The 19,322-nt window shown below is 41.8% G+C and overlaps 1 pseudogene; it reads right to left on the reverse strand.

Annotated features, from left to right (window-relative positions):
- Nucleotides 1-482: 482 nt before the first annotated feature.
- Nucleotides 483-19,322, reverse strand: part of LOC149220955 (phosphoenolpyruvate carboxylase pseudogene) — an 89,115-nt pseudogene continuing 70,275 nt past the window's right edge.

Here is a 19,322-nt window from a genome sequence, read left to right on the forward strand (position 1 = left end):
CATCACTGGAAATCTGGAAGGTTTTAACAACTGTTGATTTTTAAGCCCACAAACTCTGCCACTTGTCCATTTGAATATTTGAACGCTACCATCTATCCCCTTCAAAAACTCAGGCTGCTGATTTCATGGCTAAAACATTTGCCATTGGTTCCTAGAAAAATTCGAATAATGCCACATGCCTCTCTCAAAAATTGAACTTACTGGTCACCTTGCACCCACCTGCACGAATTTTGGAGTTGTTTGATTGATCTGTTGTTCTTATCCCTCCTTGGATGTTCTCTGACTGTGTAAATATTCAAGCCCTAGATCTACCACATGATAATCAATATCAGATAACAACCCGTTCCTCATAGGCAATGGATCAGCAGGAGGCAGGGCCTGCCTCTGATACATAGAAGTATATGGATCTGATGCTTGCAAAGCATAAGCATCAAGCAATGGTGTACGTTGAGGCAATACTGTGTCAGGTCGATATAATGGAACTAAGGGAACCTGATCAACAAATGGTACACATGTTGTTGTAGCGTATGGAGATTTCTTATATCCTTTTCCATAACATGCTTGAATGCTCCACCAAATCCTAGCCAAACAGGAAGATGAAATCGAGTTTGTGTCCAAGCGAATATCCATAGGATGGCATAGAGTGCCTCAATTCCTCCACTTGGCTTCCTTTTGAGGGGCAACTCCTAATGTTCGTTCGACCATACTCCAATTTTGGTGTTGCCGAACAAAAATATTCAACGAATCTCAGGTTCTAGAAAACAATTGATCTGTACTCCTTTGTAGCAACAACAACCATTTCATCCATCAGTGCATGCTAGTCGGGCTTTGGTGCAACTGGAGGCCGCATTCCATGCTCTAGAGTGGCAGTAGTAAATCGTTGGAGAGTTCTGAAACACCAATGTTCCTCACCAAAAGACTTTTCTATAACTTCCCCTTGAATAGTGACCCGAAAAGAGCCGTGAATTGTATCTGGAGGTTGTGACAATATGGCCAGATGGGTTGGGCCTTCCCCCTGCCTACAGTTCCTCCATAAGCATGGAACATTGTCAACTTAACACCAAATTCTTTTGTAACCTTAATAAGGTACTCCTGTGCTTTATACAAAACCCAAGCTACACTTAGTCTACCAGCATCCTTTCCAGAATCAGAGTGACCAATCATGACTTCTTTCTTTCCATCGATTCTATTTCTGTACCAGTTTATTGAAAACAATCTAGCCAAAGTGGCAGGAGCAGCCTCTAGATCTGCAAGTTTCTCAAATAATGGTACAACACGTAATGGCCTTTTTACATGGCATTCTCGTTGTAATAACTCAACTACTAAAACATCTGATGCTGCAGTTGCCATCGAAATAATGTAAGCTCCAAAGTTGTCAATAGGAAGCTCAGATATCACATGAAATGTGTCTAGAACATCTCGAACCTCATTTTTTTTCGGGAGATCTAGCCCAAACAAGGGACATTTCCCTTGTAGTTCTGACAAAAGCCATGCTTGTCGTTGTTCCTCTGACCATACTTTGTAGGATCTGCCATCTTTGATCCATGTTAAAACTAGTAGCTACAGCTCAAGCAGAGGCCATTCCTTGTTCTTTTTTCAACACCATCTTCTGTGTCTCCAAGACTCTAAGCAAACATGCTTTGGAATTCTCTCCATGTGCAATCTCAATTCCAGGCACTTTCAGAATTTTTTATAGGATGGCTCTACGTAGAGCGCTAAAGGTCTACATGCAGCGCCATAGTCTAGAAGTGCAGCGCTGCACTCCAGATTGGCTTGGTTGTCGATCTTTTGATTCGGTTTCAATGTTTTGACTTGTGTGTGTTGTGGATGCAGGGGCGCTGATATTTGGAGTTGAGTTGGGTCTTCGTTCTCATCGTAAGCATGCCAAAACAAACAAGAATCCTTAGAACCAATGCACAAGTTTCAATGCCTACAATTTTTCTTCTTTATTTTGTTGCTTCCACTTTCTTTAGCTCTTCTATTCTCTGAATGTGCATCTCTCTGGCATTTTGTGTGTTGACTGCTTCTTCACATGCTTGGTTGTACATCTCATGAAGCCATTTCAGTTCAAGCTGCAACTTTTCTAGCTCGTTTTCAAGGTGTGACTTCATAGATGTGCTTGGAAGTTGAGGATATGCCTGAATAATTAACAAATGATGGAGATCGCTCATCACTATCCTCACTAGTCATCCTGATTCCCATTTCGCTCTTGATATTCTTAAAATCAAGAAGCGTGGTTGATTTCCCAACTAGAGGATCTGCCTCTTCTTGAAAATTTCAAGTCCTCAAGATAATTTCGTTGTTGGCCCTGCTTGACTCTAAAGAAGCATCTGATTTCAACGAAGAGAGTTTTCATTTTGATATAACATATATAGTAAAAAAACTTGGAACAATCTTTGCCACCCTTGCTAGTACATCAGGGACCATGACCCTCCTACAAAACAATCTATTTGACAAATATTATAAGCTCAGGGAACGATCATGAAGATAATGTTAGGAAGAATGAAGATAGCTTGTCTCACAAACGTTGGCTCAAAAATATCCATGTCTTCCTCACAGCAAAGCGATTACTTGCATAAAGGACCCCAATGAAAAGATCTAGCAAACCCTCTGGCAAAGGAGGAGCTTTTTATTTATTTGACATGTCGAGTACTCTTTGAATTGAAAAGCTTGGAGGAGATGTAAGCAAGGATGACAACAAACACTGAATGAACATCTATAAATATTTAAGTAATTCCTCTCTAGGACAATGAGACCAGCAAGTGTAAACTTTTCATCATTGTCTCTTGACTGATAGATTGTTCCTAGTGTTCGACTACAACTCATTTATTCGTACTTGTTAGTTTGTACTTGGTACCTTGGCTCTCATCATCATTATCATTGAGTAGCCTCGTGTTTTTTAATGGTATACATTAATGACCGATAATCAAATGATTTCTCACATGGTCGACTTCAGATAATTTATTCCCATTGTGTAGAAATGTACCACGAAAATCGGTGAAGACCTCGGGTTTGCCTCAACATTTCTTGGTTCACTTGCTTCTGTTTGTGCTAGTTGACACCATCCACCTTATATGTTGCAATTCATTACACTGACATCCTATATGTTGGCACCCAAGTTGTATTGTAGTACCATTTATTCCACCATTTGACTTGGTACTTTTTGGACCATATTTATGACTTCAGTGATCAACTTCATACTTCAACATCATTTATCAGTTCTTTATATGTGATATTTAGACATGTACTTACTTGGATATGATCGGATGATCTATTATGTATTATTAGTTCCTTTATACGTGTATGCATATTAGATCCACTTTTATACTTGACATATGGATATACTTTACCATCTCTAAGCATGGGTATGCCCACCTTAGACAACAGTTTCTTTCTTATCTCTTTCACTGGCTTGGCAGGTTGAATTCTAGTGAACTCATCCTCAGTCTCGGCATGATTCCTTCTATACAATTAATACATTTCGGCCATCATGCACCCCTTCTGACCTCATATATTAGGGGGCATCTGTTATAGCACCATTTACCACTCTTGGTAGATTTGATGCTCTAGTTATGGCCTAGGGCAACCCTTCCTTTCCAGACTTGGTCCAAAATCTAGAAAACATTGTTTTATTTCCTATACGCTACTTTGCACTATGTTAAAAGCATGTACACACGGGTCAGCATATACCCAACCTACGTATATTTTTTAAAACACTAAAAAATAATAAATATCCTTAATTTTGGGTAGTGTTTATGGGTTTTACCTATTATTCACCTACTATAGCCCATGGCCCAACTGTTTCCCAACTAAAAAAACTAATTTGGAGAAGTATAAATAAACCTCCATGGGAAGGCCTAAAGGGGAGAAGAGATGAGATATTGATATTATAGTTGATTGATCCCTGATCAAGTCTGATGAAATCCCTGTGCCTCCTACACACCCCAAGATTTAGGAAACTCTTGTTTCCTCTTTTGAGATATCCTTGATCCCTCTTGTGATATCCTTGTGTATGTTGATGGAGGAAGATTGTTGAGGCCGGGATAGGACAGTTCTGGAGGATGGTTCCACTTGGAGCTGGAGGAAGACTCAGGTTGTAGTTTAACATCTTTCTTGTAGCTTACATCAATAAAGAAATTTTGTTCTGTTCCTGATAATTGTCATGTTTATGCATTGAAACATGTTGTGATGTGTTTATAAATCTTATATTAATGCATAATTTTTCATTTTCTTTCATGAATATTCTTTATGTCATTGTTGTTGTATATGCTTTACTTGGATACTTTAAAGGTTTCAAAGGCATTGGAGGAAGCAGAGGGTTTGAACCCTGCGGGATCTACCCAAACATAGGACCTCCAGGTAAGGTCACTTCTTCCCAGTTCAGTAGCATAAGCATTTAGATTGTTTTCTTGAGCATTTCTTGTTGTGGTTTGCCCTATGCTCTATTGTGGTTTTCAACCCAAGGACCTAGGGTGTTATCACCCTCAACATCATGGATGATATGTTGGAAACCATCAATATGCTTTCTGGAGGAGATGTCTATCAATTACCCTAATCTCACTCATCCTAATTCACCTAAGCAAACTTAAATTCCTGCTCAGCCTAATCTGAACCCAAACAACAAGCAAGCACAATAGGTCTACAATGGAGAGACATCATATCCTACTTATGTTGTGGAAATCCAGGAGATCAACCTTCGGTCTGGGAGAGTGCTCCCAAATAATCATCCACCCTCTCACTTGAAGAGCTTGAAGAAGATTTGGAAGAAAGTGCTCCTGAATTCAATCTGCCTCCCTTTCCTAAAAGGTTGATCCAGCCTAGCCAACATACCCTAGAAAAGGTTGAACTTCTGGGAGAATTAAATAATTTTTGTGTTAAGATACCCCTTCTCTAGGCTATTAAATATGTTCCCATCTATAATAAGCTTATCAAGGAAAAATGTTTCAAAAATCCTAAGATAAGAAAAACTGACACCCCCACCATCAATGATGTTGGGAAACTATATAACCTAATACTTGGGAGGGTGATCTTCCTGAAATACCGAGACCCTGGAAGCCTAGTAGTGGATGTTCAAATTGATGGAAGTATAGTCCCTAATACCTTGATTGATCTTGGGGATGCAATCAATGTGATGACTAAGGAAATCATTTTAAAGCTCAATCTTCAAGGGGCCTTGAATAAGACCACCATAGTGTTGCAGCTTGCAGACAAATTCACAGTAGCTCCTGAGGGAATTGTTGAAGATGTAATGGTATCCATCGAATCCTGGGAGTATCCTATTGATTTCTTGGTTCTCCTGGGAATATATCAAGTTTAATGGCTATCTTCTCATCTTAGGAAGACCTTGGTTTGCCACTGCTGATGTGTAAATTAGTTGTAGGGCTAGCAACATGCCTATAAAGAATGGACATTTATCCAAACAACTTGTGTTGGGTGCGGGTTTGCCCAAGGGAAGTTTTGGGGCTTAAAGCCCAAATCTTGGTCAGAAGTTGTAACTCCGATGTAAAGACTCCGCATTTTGTGGGCGTAGAGTTCGTAGCTTGTAAATGAGTCATAGGGTTATCCACCCTCAATTTTGTAATCTAAGGTCGACTATAGAGATCTACCCATGGTCTATGGACCATGGGATTGTATAAGTAGAGCAAGGCTCTAAGATGTAAAAGAATCAAGCTAAGAAGTCTAAGGATGAAGAGTTGAGTCGTATCTAAGTGTAAAGTCTAGTTTTGGGTCGTAGAGTAGGAGAAGGCTCTACAACTGAGTGCACAAAGGCTTGGTAATCAGCAGTTGAGTGCGCGGACCAATGCAGCTGAGTGTGCAGGGCGAGTCAAGTCTGTAACTGTTGAAGCATTAATAAAGAGAAGTTTTACACCAATTCTATGTATTTATTTCCTATTTTCTATATCAAATATATTGGGTATAAATTTCATCTCTATTGTTTATATGGTGCGTGAACATATATAACCATGTTGATTAAGTGAATGTGAGTTAAAATATCTGTTTACGTGAAGTTGGCTAACATATATAAGAGGATAAGTAAGATATGCGGTGTAACTTGGGGAAATAGCACAAATCGTTGCCATAGCAGCAAAAAATCACGTCAGCCCCTGGTTAGGGCTACACAAAGGACAATTATAGCAGATCGCGAAGGTATCACAAGTCAGAATAGTGCATGAAGTGACCTAAGTGAAGGTAGGCACAGTTGGACTAAATCGACAACATAGACATCTTGAGGGTGTGGAAACTTGGTTCTAGCATCCTCACATACTACTTCAGGTGAGACTTCAGTCTGTGCTCTACGGGCTAATGCCGAAAGGGCCAGTAGTGTAGGGATTTGTTTGGCTTATCAACTCCAAACCTAGGTCAGGCCCCATCAAGCCAACAAATGGTTTCCTTTTCCAGGACAGGACTCTACATAGAGATGTCTGACATCGTATCATTGGAATCCAACTAAGAAGGAAATTGAAGGTTGGTTGGACAAAAGAATTCATGAGTTCATGGCACAGGAAAATAGGAACCCGCGACTATCAAAAGAAGAGTGGTTAGACTGCTACTTGTACATAGAGATCCACGAAATCTTCTTCGCGTATTTCCCTACTGAGTTGTACAAGTGAATCACGAAGCTAGCAAATAGCCAAGGAAGGTGGAAACTTGATGGTCTTATTGTATGGACCCCAGAGTTAGTGTGTAGGTTGGAAGCATTGGAAGATAATATCACACGCGTCGTTGATCATTGGCTTGATCAAATTATAAGAGGATTCATTACTGAGTTTGCGATTGACACCTTAGTTAGCTGCAGTGAGGCAGAGCAACACTTTCTCAAAGGACCATGAGGTAAGTACGTAAAGTCTTTGAATACTTGGATTAAATGCTATTGTGTAAAAAGAGGGTTACGCAATTACCTTGATGTTTGGGGCTACGCGAAGTGGAAAAACCTACAGGAACAAAGGAAGTAAGGGACAAGAAAATAGCCCCTTGATTTCACCTCTGTGAGGGGACGAGGAAGAACTTGTGAAGGTCTCATCGTGAAGTGTGATCCATCTGATAAGGCAAAGAATTCTACGAATACCACCTCCACCCACACCACCATCGGCTTCGCTGCCATTACCTCCATCTTCACACGTACCACCTCTGCCACCACCGTAATTCAATATGGCAAGCATGATAAAGTTGCCTGTGTTCAAGGGAGTAGGAAACGAGGATCTGAACCAATTTTGGTTTGTTGTAAGAGCTGTATGGGAAGCATAAGGAGTTACAGATGATAATATAAAAAAGGTGACACTAGTTAGCACCCTGCAGGACCACACACTGACCTGGTATATTAAGCACTCCAATGATAATCCAAATGCGAGAATAGGGGATATCCAAGCAGTGCTAAACAGAGAATTTAGCAGGCCAAAGTCTAAAGAACAGTTGATCATTACATTCAAGGAAATCATGATGCTACCAGGCAAGACTCCTTGGGAGCTAGATCAAAGACTGAAATGCGTGATTCGCGAAGCTAATATGAATTTGACAAAGGGGAAACATCGTGAATGGTTTTTATCATCGCTAATGCCATATTTAAGGAGCACGCTATTGTAGCAAAAGTTAACGACTCAGGAAGAGGCCTTAGAAATCGCCATGAGGCTACATGAGACCCCGATGCAAGATCCTAACTTAGGAGTTTAGAAAATCCACGCGCAGCTAAAGAATTTCTGAATTCAGATGCAGAGTCTAAAATAGGATAGGACAACTCGACCAGAAGTGCATGAAGAGGTGTGGTGCATAAAATGCAAAGGTCAAGGTCATGACAAGGACCATTGTCCAGTTTTTGCAAATTACCTCACGGGAGGAGGACCGATGCCATTAAGGCCAAAAGCACATGTAGGATCTAGCACGACGCTTGCTTTGTTGTGCATGATTTGTCAAATAGGAGGAAAAAATGCTACAGACAACTACCATTTGTTACAGAAGTATACACAAAATTCGCAACAATTGTTCTGTAAATTTTGTAGGTCGGTGGGACATGATGATCACACTTGTAGAAGCTATGAGTTGATGATAGATAGAACTCTCACCTATAGAGTTCAGGCCAAATCATGGCCCCTATACCAAAATGTAGGAGTGGTGCGAACAGGATGTCAGGGGCGCATACGAGGCCGAGGTGGAGGAGGACCTGGAAGAGGTTGTGGACAATTGATATGCTACAATTGCGGAGGGCCAGGACATTATGCCTGCGATTTTACAAATCCAACATCCCTGTCATGTTTGTATTGAAACTTGTTTGATCATGAGATGAAAGATTGTCCTACACTGATAGCTAGGATACGTGACAAAGGAGCGCTACCACCTCCCCTGACTCAGAACCTGTAGATGATGAGGTCTGAGCTGCGTGAGGAAGATCCAAATGTGAACATTGTGCTCCGAAGTGGAATCGCGATGGGAGATGACAAAGGAAAAAAACTAGAAGATAGTACTTGGGTTTGGAAAGCTCTGGGGAAAGAAGCAGAGTTTGATTTGGAGTGCGCTCGGGAAACCTTCATGGAAGCTAAGAAGAGCTTCATGGAGGCATCCAATTAAGGAAGAAAAGATAGACCCGAGCCGGAGATGGACCCATCAATGCTCACAATGTTCTTGGAAACATGTAAGAAGTTACTGTGAGACAGTAAAGCTGTAAAAGGATTGTAGGAACCCATTAACAGACGCACTGGGACTGCACCAAGAGAACCATGCGTGATCAGAAAGATTGGAAAGCATAAGACAAGGACAGGAAGAGAAATAAGGTTAACTGCACAAATTGGAGAATACAAAATGGACCAAATAATTCTGGATTTAGGATCAGACACAATTTTTTTGCCGAAGCGGACATGGGAGCGAATGAAGAGACCTATGCTGTAGTGGTCTCCTATTCATCTGCGAATGGAAAACCAGCAGAAGATAATACCCATGGGGCAATTGCAAGGAATCATTGTGGATATTGAGGGAGCAAGCACGCTAGCAGACTTCGAAGTGATAGAGATTGTTAATGACACCAATCCCTACCCCGCACTCTTAGAAATTTTTTGGGCCACTAACATGAACGGGGTGATTAATCTAAATAAGCGCAAGATGATTTTTGAGAAGAACTCACTATGCGTAGTTATACGCCTGGACCTTGCTGAAGGATCGCGCTATATAAAGCCGGTGCACGACTGTGAAAGTGATGATGATTTGGACTACATCTATAAGATAACAACGTGAAACCAGGACTCGGTGAATCCCATTGCAGATGGATGGATTGCATGGGAGCGTGAAATCTCCTGTACTTCGAATTAAGATGAGGAGACGGAGCGATGGCAGAATCGGTTACATGAGGTAACTACGCTTAATTGTAATATAATGACAAGGTCGCTATGCTATGTATCGACAGAAGTAAGAGACTTGCCTACTTATTGTTACATAGTAATTTGTCACCGTCCCTATTACCTCTTCTCCCGCACATTGGAGAACTTATTCCGGGACCTATGAGAAGTGACATAACCTGAAAAAACTTGCATTGTATCCCCTTGAGTATGTACTTCATATGCCCTGAAGACACCTTCTGCAAAATACCCATAAAAATATCCCTTTTTCCATTGGCGCGGTTCCACTGTGTATCACTCGCGCTAATGGGCGAAATCCTCCAAAGAGGGCACGCCAGCTGGCGCTCTGTCTTAGAGTCGCACTCGCGCAAGCCCAGTTGGGTAGAGTTTTTAACAAACAAACTTACGAAGGTTCTTCCTAACCTATTCATGAACTGATTCCGTCTTGAGTTAGTTTAGTTGGGCTTCAAATCTCCATAGAAGGGAAGTAGTTCTCCACCTCTCATGGAAGCTTCTTAGTGATAAAGCCAATCCCATGAATCTTGTGGATGACCCTAACTCCTTCTCCTCTATCTATAAAAGCTTGTCCTTTTGCCTTTAACAAGTTAGTCTCCAAGTTCCAAATTCTAAGTCTCAAAGTCTGAGAATTGCCAAGTTCATGCTACAAGGAGCCTTATTCATTCCCATGAGGCTAAATCTAAAGTGAGGAGATTCTTGTCCAAGTAACCAAGGAGAGAGAGGCTTGTTCCACATTCCCAACAAGCTTTGTAATGCATGTACTGCTGATCACCTAGCCAAAGGAGTATTTGATGTTAGAACTATGGTTGTATTCCTCTTTGTCATTTATCAATAATAGACGACTATCATTATGGTTCCACTCTTATTGTCTTTTGTAATGATGATTGAGTTATATCCTTTGTGAATGATATATAGTTTCATTTATTGGATTTTATGCTTGTGTTTGTGTCGTTCTTTGCATGTACAGGTGTCCGTTCAAGAGGATCGTGGGGATTGTGACCAGTCGGAGCAAAGGAACGGGAGCGACGACTCTTCTACAAGTACTAGCGTTGGAATCCAGGTAGGCCCTCATCATCAGTATTTAATTTTCAATTAGGAACCTACGTTATAGCGTTGTTTAATTGTTGCTAGACCCCATTTGGGCTAGTAGGGATCGCCTCTATCCGCAGAGGGGATTTACCTTCACAACAATTTGGCGACTCCACTGGGGACAGAGGCAATCCCTACTAGCCCAAATGGGGTCTAGCAACAATCAAACAACGCTATCACGCAGGTTCCTAATTGCAAATTAAAGACCGATGATAAGGGCCTACCTGGATTCCAACGCTAGTACTTGTAGAAGAGTCATCACTCCTGTTCCTTTGCTCTGGCTGGTCACAATCCCCACGATCATCGTGAACGGACACTTGCACATGCAAAGAACGACACAAACACAAGCATAAAGTCCAATAGATGCAACTATATATCAGTCAGAAAGGATATAACTCAATCATCATTACAAAAGACAATAAGAGTGGAACCATAATGATAGTCGTCTATTATTGATAAACAACAAAGAAGAATACAACCATAGTTTTGACGTCAAATCCTCCTTTGACTAGGTGATCAGCAGCACATTCCTTGCAAAGCTTGTTGGGAATGGGGAACAAGCCTCTCTCTCCTTGGTTACTTGGACAAGAATCCCCTCACTTTATATTTAGCCTCATGGGAATGAATAAGGCTCCTTGTAGCATGAACTTGGCAATTCTCAGACTTTGAGACTTAGAATTTGGAACTTGGAGACTAACTTGTTAAAGGCAAAAGGACAAGCTTTTATAGATAGAGGAGAAGGAGTTAGGGTCATCCACAAGATTCATGGGATTGGCTTTATCACTAAGAAGCTTCCATGAGAGGTGGAGAACTACTTCCCTTCTATGGAGATTCGAAGCCCAACTGAACTAACTCAAGACGGAATCAGTTCATGAATAGGTTAGGAAGAACCTTCGTAAGTTTGTTTGTTAAAAACTCTACCCAACTGGGCTTGCGCGAGTGCGACTCTAAGACAGAGCGCCAGCTGGCGCGCCCTCTTTGGAGGATTTCACCCATTAGCGTGAGTGATACACAGTGGAACCGCGCCAATGGAAAAAGGGCTATTTTTATGGGTATTTTGCAGAAGGTGTCTTCAGGGCATATGAAGTACATACTCAAGGGGATACAATGCAAGTGTTTTCAGGTTATGTCACTTCTCACAGGTCCCGGAATAAGTTCTCCAATGTGCGGAAGAAGGGGTAACAGGGATGGTGACAAATTACTGTGTAACAGATGCCCCCTAAAGCATGAAGCCCAAGAGATAGAGAGGGGTGAAATGCTTTACAAGAACTTGGCCAACTGAAAACACTGCCGCGGGAGAACCTGCATGAAGAAGTACAACTGATATCTCAAGTACATGACGTATGTGGTATGGGAGTAGCCATCCATAGCAGAGTACATAAAAATCTAGATCCAAGGTATGGGCGCAGCCATCCAGTGAGGATCGATAAACGGACTCAGGCATGGTCGTAGCCATCCAGTGAATGAGTCATGTAATGATCATAATAATCCACAAAATCACAACTTGGATCTCAACAGACAAAATCTAAGGTCTCGTGCTCTATCTCGATCTGAACAAAGTACAAGTTCAAGCATGCGAATATGGGAGTCGAAATTGAACATGCAAGAACATCGTCTAATTACCAGTCAATGATGAAAACTGTTAACAGACGCAAGAGGTACCACCAATAATGACAATGGTCCTCAAGGTACTATAGGTACAATCTACGGCGTGCGAATCAGTAAGCCGGCGTCGAACACCCATAGAATCATTTGATCAGAGGCCAGTGATGAAAACCTCGCGTAGAACACGAAGAACCTGCCATTGAGGCATGCAGGCTCTAAGGCACCTGAAGGGAGTCTCTAGGTCAACTTCCTGGATAATGAGCTGAAGTCAATAGGAACTGACCTTGATCGAAGGTGGGCCATAATGTTTCCCACATCATTGACATGAGACAAAGAAGGATAAGATGTTTTGTGTGAGGTATCAGAGGGAGGTTGAGTATTCTGCAGAGGTCAACTTCTCTTGAACATATTGGTGGCATGACAGTGGACTTGGCAGTATTTGACATCAAATGATCAAGGGTCATGGTGGTGAGGTAATGAGCATATGAGAGGTCAAACAGGATAACCCAAACCCACGGATGCAAGTGTAAAAACAAGATGAGATGTCCCCACCCAGACACGAACACAGACAAGTGCCATGTTCAAGAGCAACATACTGCCGACACGACAATAATTGTGGTCCCATTTTCCCCACCATTGCTGGCGAGTACCCCGGTTATTTTTTGATGACAAGCTTGACGGGGATAGCATATGCTTGTGAGAATCATTTTGACGGAATCCAATGTCATCAAGTTTTAACGAGCCTGACAGAGGAAAAACTCAGCAGCTTTTCATGTTTAGAGAGTTTGAAAAGACAGCAGAAAAGGAAACTCCAGGGGTTTCCTTTTTTGTAAAGTTGTGTCTCTTGAGCCCGAAGAAGTATAAAACAATGCTCGAAAGAACCGCCCGACCATTACGATCGAGTACTTTTCATGACTAGTGAATTCGACCTGAAAAAGTAAAAAAGCGATCGAAATCACGTTGTTTTGTAACTGTTAACGAGCCTGAAACGACAAGGGCCCGACGATATTTTCGTCTTTACACGGTTGGAAAAAAGTTTAAAGACGACCGCCTCTCATTTACGTTTAGCGAGTCGAAAGAAACAACTCGGCAATCTTTTCGTCTTTAAATGATTGGAAAAGAGCTGAAAGCAGACCTCCATTTTTATTCTCTTTAACGAGTCAAAAAGGGAAAATATTCGGCAATATTTTCATATTTTACGAGTCAAAAAAGAGCTTAAAGATGACTCATCCTAGAGGAATGAGTGCTATAAAGGGTAGCAACTGGTTCCGGCAATGGTGGAACTGCTCAAAACATGTAATGGTCAAGAGGTTGGCTAATAAAACCACTCATCTCTGCAGTTCCTCAGGAAAGGAAAAACAACCAAGTGAGAGCATATGATCGGCCAAAGAGATGGTAGCAATGGAATGAAACAACCAAAGCTCATCTAGCATAATTTAGCGGATAAAGCGACAATCACAAGATGTGAATTAGGTATGGGTTCATTTTTACACAAGCTTGAACCATGGAGAACTTTGCTTGGATTCAGTTTCATGTTTACACAAGCTTGAAATGAAAAACTATGCTTGTTATAAGTTCGCATGCCCCCAACATAATGATGCAAAATGAGGTACATGCCCCCCAAGCTTCATTGCATTCAACAAAGTGGATGGAATGAAGGTTCGCTCTCGAAATCTACGAAAGACTCGACTTGTATTTTACAAGATCTTAATCAAAAGACTCGATTTGGAAAGGGAGTTGTTTCATTTTTTGATGAGGTTGACACAGTAAAAGAACTATCCTCATAACCCTTGTTTCATTTTTAAATGAGCTTGACACAAGATCAGGAACTATGCTCGAACCAGACATAGTGTCATTTTTTAAGGAGCTTGACATAGGAAAGTGAACTATGCTCCTACCAAACCTAGTTTCATATTTAAGGAGCTTGATATAGGAAAGGAACTATGCTCCGCACAAACTTCGTCATAATGAACAGGAAGTTGTTGTTTCCAAGAGCGCCACACTCGGTGGAAGGACAACATCTCGGAAGTCAGAACCCAATGCCCCCAGGACACTACAGACAACGGCAACATCACTGGATATAGGCACAGGATAAGTGGCCACGTAGTTGATCTGTGGTGGGGCAGATACAACTGGTGGATAAAAACCAAGAGAGGATGAGAACTACATAGGAGGCACCAGGGGACTAAAGAATGATAATTGATCTATAGTCACGATTCTTCTGTCATGTGGAAAGCAAACCACACGGAAAAGTGAAGAAACAAGGACCCCCATGGCATAAACATAGTCACAGCCAAGGAGAACACTGAAATCTAAAGCACCTTGGGTAACCAGTACATCTATATAGACGGTTTTGCCTCCCAAAGTAATAGGGAACTTTGGAAGGATCCCTAATGTTTGACTGGTTCCTCCGTCAAACGCTAACAGATTCTGTGTGACCAGCACGAGCTGTGGGGAACCCAAATATTGCCAAGTAGTGGACGACATAAGACTGACCGACGCACCTTCATCCATAACAGTGCCAATTACTGCTTTATCATAGGCATGTACTGTAATCTAGAAAGGAACATGGGATGGAAGGCGGAAGGCGGTCAAATGACTCTAGTTGAAGGAAATGGCCAAACTACTTGGTGGAGGAATCGTATGATTGCCCCCATGCTCTACAGGAATCGAAGAAGGATTCTCTTGATCAGCGAGGATAGGAGGGTAATTCTTGGACTCAATAGAATCTGACGAGACAAAAAGAACATGAGCAGTAGAATCATGATGCTCCTCCGGAACAGAGTAATCAACAGGTGGTCAACCCAAGTCGACACTCTCTCTGACCAATGGTTGGTCTGGAGCAAGCTTGGCACAGCCAGGTTTGGAAGGAGGAGGACAGACAAGAGAAGAGTCTAAGTCAATCTTGTTGTCCACAGGGAGGGGGTCATAAGAGAGTTTCTGATAACCAACAGGAAGTTGGGGTGAAGAAGCTTTAAGACTTTCCAAAACAGCGGAAGCTTTATCCATGAGCGGACAAAGGTGAAGGGGATGATTGCCCTCACATAGTCTATAGGGGATTCGAATCTTCCCTTTCTTTTGAATGTTGTTAGTTGATAGGGTGGCATCGCCATGAACTTCAGAGGATGATGAGGGATGAGCTGGATCGCGAGACCATACTTCAAGGATCCTGGGAATGCCAGGACAATCACGAAGAAGGTGGTCATCCTTGCACAATCTACAAGGAAATTTGACCTTCTGCGGAGGAGCAGAAGGTAGCTCGACTTGATTTGTACTTTTAACCTCTCACTTAGGAGACTTCTTCTTCTTCGTCTTCTTCTTCTTAGCCACCTGGTTACTTGAATCCAGACTTTGACCAGGCGAAGTAAAAGATGAGGATGCAGAAATAGGCGAAAAAGGGGAGAGGTCTAGCTTAGAATCAACACGATGTTGTTCGGGTGGAGGAACTGATTGACTAGCAGTTGAGACGGTAGGGACCAGAGAGGTTGAGAACAACCAAACAGGCAACCTAACTGTTAACCCAGGAAGGGACAACGTTGCCATGTAAGGAGCACCAACATTTCCAAAATGAGGGAAATGACCAGGATTCCCATCAGAGGGGATGCTTGGGTTGGTAAACTCTGGAAAAGTTGCCATCACAAATGAGAAAGAACCCTACTCAAACTAACACAAACAATATCTAACCGGGTAAATGTGAATCGTGGCCGAATAAATTTTAATACGCAAGGACATAACTTGAACTTTTTATTTTTTAAGAGTCGAGAAAAGGACAAAAAGATGAGTCTAGTCGCCTTCGAATGTTTAATGAGCCCGAAGTGAAAAATGCTCAGATGGACCTTTTCTTTTAGGGAGTCCAAAAAGGAACGAAAGTGACTACTCTGGAGAGCTAGGCAAAAAGGTTTACCAAACAAATCCGTAAAATTGCATATACACCTTGGCAGTCATATGAAAACCAAGGACTTTCCGTACGGCAGTCAATCTTCCCGAACGCTGTGTTCAGTGCGTTACGGCTTGTAAGGTAGCAGACATGGCTTCCTATGGATAAGGGATGATAACCTAGTGGGGTCTCCCCATATACTCGATGGTACGTGGGAGCTCAAATCCGTGCTAGACCACTATTGAGTCACGGAAGGAGGAATCACCCAACCTTGAGTGAAACAAAAGTGACTAGGTTTAATGATGCCGAGCACGTCTCTAGCCTAGACCTCTAAAAAGTGTGCGTTATGTTCCAATGCGTTGTTAGATTTATTCAGTTCATTTTAAAGTTGATCTTGTATTAGGTTTCAGTTTTCAGGGCTTACCGTATGTAATATCTCAAAATTTCCTAAATGCAATCTATATGCCAAAATATGTCATTTCATTCGATGAATGCTAATTACGAGAGGGTTTAAGAGCTTTCACGCAAACGAAATGATCACAAAACAATAAAGAACTTCCCTAATGCAGCTAATGGAAATTAACAAACTTTTCTTCGAGATCACTAATCAAAATGAAAAGTTCTAATTCTCATTAACTAATACAAAGCAAAAGATATTTTTTTCTTTTGTTGATGGCAAAATGCACTAAACAACTTTGAGAAATGACAACAAACAAATTCTATTCAATACAAGCACATTCAATTCCCTAAATCACAAATCAAAACTCCAAAGAACAAGAAAGATCCCAAAGACACCAATGAGCCGTGTAATCTTGGCTCAAAGTGAGACGAAGTGGAATTCAAGTGAAGACAAAGAAAGTCACCCAAATAACGCAACAAAACGATTAACAACCACTAAACGAGTGCAAGGGAGCAATCAGAAAGTTGACTGGACGAATAGAAGACCAAAACGCCTAAGGAAGGCTCGACACACAAAACCACTAGATGCCCTAGGGCTAGAAATGTGAAATCGATAGAAAATGGCAAACATCCAAAGGGTAAAGGTAATCTATGCACAATTCACTTGAAAAGTATGCAAATGTAATCTATGCACATTCTGAAAATGAGAATTCTAATTATGCAAGTGTGGTCTATGCAAGAGAATTCTCAAACACAAGATGATTCTAATGTAATCCAAGAACCAATCAAGTGCAAATCGATAAAATTGGGTGAGAGTTCCAAAGATCAAAAAATAAAAACACTCAAAGGTGATTAACACTCATACACAATTTAGCCCCAAAAGACTGGGACAAACCTCCAAGTAATGACCAAAGGAAATCAAATTAAGAATTTCTCAAAAAAGATACTCAAAACCCGTCAAATCACACTCCAACACACTCAAGTCGTCGAAAAAAAGGTACCCAGAACAAAAATCAAGCTCACAAGGTCAGAAACAAGAAAACTTCAAAAGTTCCCAGGCCTGGCACGACTGTCAGGCTGAAAATAGCGCCTTTCATTGATTGGCGCGGGTTGTCAATGTGCAACTGGCGCCAACTGGTGTGACTATAATGCTCTAAACGATCACCAACCGAGTTTGATATGGAAAAATAAAAAGCAAATGAGCCAAATCTAAGTCAACAGTGCCCATGTACGCCAAGGGGCAAGAAGCAACACAGGGACTCAACCCAGAAAGCTAATCAAGCAGGAGAAACCAAGAAACAACCAAGAAACAAGGCAAGTTCCAAGCCGTTCAGCTCGTAAACCAAACCGGAGATTGACTGAAGTGGCATTGATCTACTTTGCTAATGCGGAGCAGTAGCATTTCGAAGGTTATCTGGCCGTACTTCAGGCTCCATCTAAAGTTTACAAATCAAACAACAAGACAAAACAAACAACAAGGCAAAAAGCCAACTCCCCAGCGGAGTCGCCAAATTGTTGTGAAGGTAAATTCCCTCTGCGGACAAAGGCGATCCCTACTAGCCCAAATTGGGTCTAGCAACAATCAAACAACGCTATCACGCAGGTTCCTAATTGAAAATTAAAGACTGATGATGAGGGCCTACCTGGATTCCAATGTTAGTACTTGTAGAAGAGTCGTTGCTCCCGTTCCTTTGCTCCGGCTGGTCACAATCCCCACGATCCTCATGAACGGACACCTGCACATGAAAATAACGACACAAACACAAGCATAAAATCCAATAGATGCAACTATATATCAGTCAAAAAGGATATAACTCAATCATCATTACAAAAGACAATAAGAGTGGAACCATAATGATAGTCGTCTATTATTGATAAACAGCAAAGAAGAATACAACCATAGTTCTGACATCAAATCCTCCTTTGGCTGGGTGGTCAACAGCACATGCCTTGCAAAGCTTGTTGGGAATGGGGAACAAGCCTCTCTCTCCTTGGTTACTTGGACAAGAATCTCCTCACTTTAGATTTAGCCTCATGGGAATGAATAAGGCTCATTGTAGCATGAACTTGGCAATTCTCAGACTTTGAGACTTCGAATTTATAACTTGGAGACTAACTTGTCAAAGGCAAAAGGACAAGATTTTATAGATAGAGGAGAAGGAGTTAGGGTCATCCACAAGATTCATGGGATTGGCTTTATCACTAAGAAGCTACCATGAGAGGTGGAGAACTACTTCCTTTCTATGGAGATTCGAAGCCCAACTGAACTAACTCAAGACAGAATCAGTTCATGAATAGGTTAGGAAGAACCTTCGTAAGTTTGTTTGTTAAAAACTTTACCCAACTAGGCTGGCGTGAGTGTGACTCTGAGACAGAGCGCCAGCTGGCACACCCTCTTTGGAGGATTTCCCCCATTGGCGTGAATGATACACAGTGGAACCGCGCCAATGGAAAAAGGGCTATTTTATGGGTATTTTGCAGAAGGTGTCTTCAGGGCATATGAAGTACATACTCAAGGGGATACAATGCAAGTGTTTTTAGGTTATGTCACTCCTCACAGGTCCCGGAATAAGTTCTCTAATGTGCGGGAGAAGGGGTAATAGGGACGGTGACAAATTAATGTGTACCACTTATGATGGCCTAAGTGAGGTAGATACCTTCTTGAATAAATTTGAAAGGGAGGTGTTAGAAAAGCAACGCTTCCAGGCCTTGGATTGGGTACTGTGCGATACACCCGCGAGGTGGTGGGGTACACACAAGGGGAGCTTTGACGAATGGCATGAGTGTAGGGGAATGATGTACTTACAATTTGGGAAGCCCAGGGTATTATTGATAGATAAGTACAATGGGTAGGATGATCCACACATGCATTTGGCCAAATGGACGCAGGCCTATGGGGAAAAGCCACAGCCTGAGTGGGTACACCTATTCTGTCATACCTTGGATGTTATACCAATGAACTGGTATATAGAAACATAGCTTCGCCATGGGACGGGTGAATGGGATGTTCTGCG

Source organism: Pinus tabuliformis, chromosome Q (genome assembly GCF_031772625.1).
Source record: "Pinus tabuliformis cultivar Carrire ecotype Pingquan chromosome Q, CPIR1, whole genome shotgun sequence".
NCBI classification, from domain to species: domain Eukaryota; kingdom Viridiplantae; phylum Streptophyta; class Pinopsida; order Pinales; family Pinaceae; genus Pinus; species Pinus tabuliformis.